Here is a 6,272-nt window from a genome sequence, read left to right as displayed (position 1 = left end):
AATGAAAAAGGAGAGATCACTACTGATATGACAGAGATCAAAGGGTAATCAGAAACTACTTTGAGAAACTCTATGCCACTAAAAATGAGAACGTGGAAGAAATGGATAAATTCTCGGACTCTTATAATCTTCCATGGTTGAAGGAAGAGGATATAGCATATCGAAACACCCGCATCACCATTGATGAAATTAAAAAGGTAATCAAATGTCTACCCCAAAACAAAAGCCCAGGCCCAGATGGATTCACTAATGAATTCTTTCAAACTTTCCAAGAGGAACTACTACCAATCCTGGCAAGACTCTTTCATGAAATTGAACAAATGGAAACACTTCCAAATAGCTTTATGAAGCCAACATCACACTGATACCTAGGCCAGACAGAGATGCTACGAAAAAAAAATTACAGACCAATATCGCTGATGAATACAGATGCAAAGATCCTCAACAAATTCCTGGCAAATAGGATTCAATGCCTCATTATGAAGATCATCTACTATGATCAAGTAGGTTTCATCCCAGGAATGCAAGGATGGTTTAACATCCATAAATCTATCAACATAATACACAACATCAACAACAAGAAAAATAAAAACCACATGATCATATCAATAGATGCAGAGAAAGCATTTGATAAGGTCCAACACCCATTCTTGATCAAAACTCTCAGCAAAATTTGAATGGAAGGAACCTTTTTCAATATAGTTAAGGCCATCTACCATAACCCAGTGGCAAATATTATCCTCAATGGAGAAAAACTAAAAGCCTTCCCTCTAAATTCTGGCACAAGACAAGGCTCTCCTCTCTCACCAATCCTATTCAACATAGCACTGGAAGTACTTGCTATAGCGATTAGGCAAGGAAAAGATATCAAGGGAATCCAGATAGGAAAGGAAGAAGTCAAGCTCTCACTGTTTGCAGATGACATGATACCCTACTTAGAAAAACCAAAAGACTGTACAAAAAAGCTTCTAGAAACAATAGACTCAAATAGCAAGGTGGCAGGCTACAAAATTAACATACAAAAATCAATGGCCTTTCTATACACCAATAGTAATAAGGAAGAAATGGACATTAAGAAAACAATCCCGGGGCCGGGCGGTGGCGCTAAAGGTAAGGTGCCTGCCTTGCCTGCACTAGCCTTTGACAGACCGCGGTTCGATCCCCCGGTGTCCCATATGGTCCCCCAAGCCAGGAGCAACTTCTGAGCACATAGCCAGGAGTAACCCCTGAGCATTACCGGGTGTGGCCCAAAAATCAAAAAAAAAAAAAAAAGAAAGAAAACAATCCCATTCACAATAGTGCCACACAAACTCAAATATCTCGGAATCAACTTGACTAAAAATGTGAAAGACCTATACAAAGAAAACTATAAAACTCTGCTCCAAGAAATAAGAGAGCACACAAGGAAATGGAAACACATACCCTGCTCATGGATTGGCAGGATTAACATCATCAAAATGGCAATACTCCCCAAGGCATTATACAGATTTAATGCTATCCCTCTAAAGATACCCATGACATTCTTCAAAGAAGTGGATCAGGCACTTTTGACATTCGTTTGGAACAATAAACACCCTAGAATAGCTAAAGCAATCATTGGGAAAAAGAATATGGGAGGAATTACTTTCCCCTAACTTTAAACTTTACTACAAAGCAATAGTTATCAAAACAGCATGTTATTGGAATAATGATAGGCCCTCAGATCAGTGGAATAGGCTTGAATACTCAGAAAATGTTCCCCAGACATACAATCACCTAATTTTTGATAAAGGAGCAGGAAATCCTAAATGGAGCAGGGAAAGCCTCTTCAACAAGTGGTGTTGGCACAACTGGATAGCCACTTGCAAAAAATTGAACTTAGACTCCCAGCTAACATTATGTACGAAGGTAAAGTCCAAATGGATTAAAGACCTTGATATAAGATATATAGGAAAACACATAGGCAAAACACTCCAGGACATTGAGACTACAGGCATCTTCAAGAAGGAAACTGCACTCTCCAAGCAAGTGAAAGCAGAGATTAATAGATGGGAATATATTAAGCTGAGAAGCTTCTGCACCTCAAAGAAAATAGTGCCCAGGATGCAAGAGCCACCCACTGAGTGGGAGAAACTATTCACCCAATACCCATCAGATAAGGGCCTAATCTCCAAAATATACGAGGCACTGACAGAACTTTACAAGAAAAAAACATCTAATCCCATCAAAAAATGGGGAGAAGAAATGAACAAACACTTTGACAAAGAAAAAATCCAAATGGCCAAAAGATACATGAGGGGCCGGTGAGGTGGTGCTAGAGGTAAGGTGTCTGCCTTGCAAGTGCTAGCCAAGGAAGGACCTTGGTTCGATCCCCCGGCATCCCATATGATCCCCCCCCCAAGCCAGGGGCAATTTCTGAACACTTAGCCAGGAATAACCCCTGAGCATCAAATGGGTGTGGCCCAAAAACAAAAACAAACAAAAGATACATGAAAAAATGCTCCACATCACTAATCTTCAGGGAGATGCAAATCAAAACAATTATGAGGTACCACCTCACACCACAGAGAATGGCACACATCACAAAGAATGAGAATAAACAGTGTTGGTGGGGATGTGGAGAGAAAGGAACTCTTACCCACTGCTGGTGGGAATGCCATCTAGTTCAACCTTTATGGAAAGCAATATGGAGATTCCTCCAAAAAGTGTAAATCGAGCTCCCATACGATCCAGCTATACCACTCCTAGGACTATACCCTAGGAACACAAAAATACAATACAAAAACCCCTTCCTTACACCTATATTCATTGCAGCACTATTTACCATAGCAAGATTCTGGAAATAACCCAGATGCCCTTCAACAGACGAATGGCTAAAGAAACTGTGGTACATATACACACACAATGGAATATTATGCAGCTGTCAGGACAGATGAAGTCATAAAATTTTCCTATACATGGATGTACACGGAATCTATTATGCCTAGTAAAATAAGTCAGAGAGAGAGAGAAAAACGCAGAATAGTCTCACTCATCTATGGGTTTTAAGAAAAATGAAAGACATTCTTGAAATAATAATTTTCAGACACAAAAGAAGTTCCAGCTCACCTCAGGAAGCTCACCACAAAGAGTGATGAGTTTAGTTAGCGAAATAACTACATTTTGAACTGTCCTAATAATGAGAATATATGAGGGAAATGGAGAGCCTGTTTAGAGTACAGGCGGGGGTCGGGTGGGGAGGAGGGAGACTTGGGACATTGGTGATGGGAATGTTGCACTGGTCATGGGTGGTGTTCTTTACATGACTGAAACCCAAACACAATCATGTATGTAATCAAGGTGTTCAAATAAAAAAAAGAAAAAGAAAAAGAAAATTTAAAATTACTAACTCTAAGTCCAAAATTATTTGTTTCCATATTTTCCCAACTCCTATTTTGAAGTGGAAAAAAATATTTTTCCAGACCATTTTCCCCTGAGGGGTGGTGTTTGGCAGCCTGAATAGTTATAATTATTTGATTGGTAAGTGCTCCTAAGGAGAATATTCTATTAAATTACATTTTCTAGCAACTAAAAATAAATAAATAAATAAAACTTTTGATGTTAACTTAAACTAATATGCATGTGCATGAAAATATAAAAAAAATACTATGCCTTCAATGTTTAAGGAGTCACATAAATTTCATGGCCTTATATTGCTTTGTGTACTGCTAAGAAAAGTTATAATGTTCTACAATCTGGGACTTGTGGACAAAGTAATTGTACATGGGTTCTGTTTTATTTTTCTTAATGTCCTTTGACTGTAAGTTCAAAATTTAGGGGTCAGCAAGGGGATTTCTTCTGAGAACTCTGCTTATGGGTGATTGTCCTTCCACTGCAACTTTACCTTGTCCTCCTTCTTTGCATCATTGTTCTCATAATTAAAAAAAAAGTAAGCCTGGGGGTGGGAAAAAAAGTAAAAAATAAAAGTAAGCCTAGGGGTGGGGAAAAAAGTAAAAAATAAAAGTAAGCCTAGGGGTGGGGAAAAAAGTAAAAAATAAAAGTAAGCCTAGTTTTTTTAATTAATATCTTTATTTAAGCATCATGATTACAAACTTGTTTGTAGTTGGGTTTCAATTGTATAAAAGGACACAGCCCTTCTATCTTTCCAGCCCCAAAAGTAAGTCTAGTTTTCTTATATCTTTATTTAAACACCTTGATTACAAATATGATTTAGGACCCGGAGAGATAGCACAGCGGCGTTTGCCTTGCAAGCAGCCAATCCAGGACCAAAGGTGGTTAGTTCGAATCCTGATGTCCCATATGGTCCCCCGTGCCTGCCAGGGGATATTTCTGAGCAGACAACCAGGAGTAGCCCCTGAGCACTGCCGGGTGTGACCCAAAAACCAATATATATATATATATATATATATATATATATATATATATATATATATATATATATATATATATATATATATATATATATGATTGTAGTTCAGTCATGTAAAGAACACTGCCTTCACCAGTGCAACATTTCCATCACCAATGTTCCCAAATCTCCCTCCTCCACACCACACCCCCACCTGTACTCTAGACAGGTTTTCTACTTCCTTCATTCATTCACATCATTATGATAGTTCTTTCTATTTTGTGTCTGAAAATTATTATTTCAAGAATGTCTTTCATTTTTCTTAAAACCCATAGATGTAGTTATTTCTCTAACCACTCTTTGTGGTGAGCTTCATGTCATGAGCTGGACTTTCCAGCCCTCCTTTCTTTGTCACTGAGGATTATTGTACAAATGTCTTTTATTTTTCTTAAAACCCATAGATGAGTGAGACTATTCTGCATCTATCTCTCTCCCTCTGACTTATTTCACTCAGCATAATAGATTCCATGTACATCCATGTATAGGAAAATTTCATGACTTCATCTCTCCTGATAGCTGCATAGTATTTCATTGTGTATGTGTACCACAGTTTCTTTCTCCATTCATCTGTTGAAGGGCATCTTGGTTGTTTCTAGAATCTGGTTATTGTAAATAGCTCAGCAATGAATATAGATGTGAGGAAGGGATTTTTGTATTGAATTTTTGTGTTCCTAGGGCATATCCCTAGGAATGGTATAGCTGGATTGTTTGGGAGCTTAATTTCCAGTTTTTGGAGGAATCTCCATATTGCTTTCCATAAGGTTGGACTAGACAACATTCCCACCAGCAGTGATTAAGAGTTTCTTTATCTCCACATCCCCACCAGCACTGCATGTTCTCATTCTTTGTGATGTGTGCCAATCTCGGTTGTTGTTTTGATTTGCATCTCCCTGATTATTAGTGATGTGGAGCATTTTTTAATGTGTCTTTTGGCCATTTGTAGTTCTTCTTTATCAAAGTGTCTGTCCATTTCTTCTCCCCATATTTGATGGAATTAAATGTTTTTTTCTTGTACAGTTCTGTCACTGGCCTGTATATTTTGGATATTAGCCCCTTATCTGATGTGTATTGGGTGAATAGTTTCTCCCAATCAGTGGGTGGCTCTTGTATCCTGGGCAATATTTCCTTCGAGGTGCAGAAGCTTCTCAGCTTAATATATTCTCATCTGTTTATCTCTGCTTCCACTTCTTTGTAGAGTGCTGTTTTCTCCTTAAAGATGACTTTAGTTTCAATGTCATGGAGTGTTTTCCCTATATGTTGTTCTATATACCTTATGGTTTTGGGCCTGATATCAAGGTCTGTAATCCATTTGGATTTTGCCTTGTACATGGTGTTAACTGGGGGTTTGAGTTCGCTTTTTTGCAAGTGTCTAACCAGTTCTGCCAACACCACCTGTTGAAGAGGTTTTCCTTGCTCCATTTAGGATTTCTTGCTCCTTTATCAAAAACTAGGTGGTTATATGTCTGGGGAACATTTCTGAGTACTCAAGCCTATTCCACTGATCTGAGGTTCTGTCTTTATTCCAATAACATACTGTTTTTGATCATTATTGCTTTGTAATACAGTTTAAGGTTGGGGAAAGTAATGCCTACCATATTTCTTTTCCCAAGAAGTGCTTTAGCTATTCGAGGGTATTTATTGTTCCAAATGAATTTCAACAGTGTTTGATCTACTTCTTTGAAGAATGTCATGGGTAATTTAGAGGGATTGCATTAAATCTGTACAATGTTTTGGAGAGTATTTCCATTTTAATTATGTTAATCCTGCCAATCCACGAGCAGGATATCTGTTTCCATTTCTGTGTGTCCTCTCTTATTTCTTGGAGCAGTGTTCTTTAGTTTTCTTTGTATAGGTCCTTCACATCTTTAGTCAAGTTGACTCCAAG

This window comes from Suncus etruscus, chromosome 4 (assembly GCF_024139225.1).
Source record: "Suncus etruscus isolate mSunEtr1 chromosome 4, mSunEtr1.pri.cur, whole genome shotgun sequence".
Taxonomy (NCBI): domain Eukaryota; kingdom Metazoa; phylum Chordata; class Mammalia; order Eulipotyphla; family Soricidae; genus Suncus; species Suncus etruscus.
The sequence above is the reverse complement of the archived record's forward strand: the minus strand, read 5'-3'. Positions refer to the sequence as shown.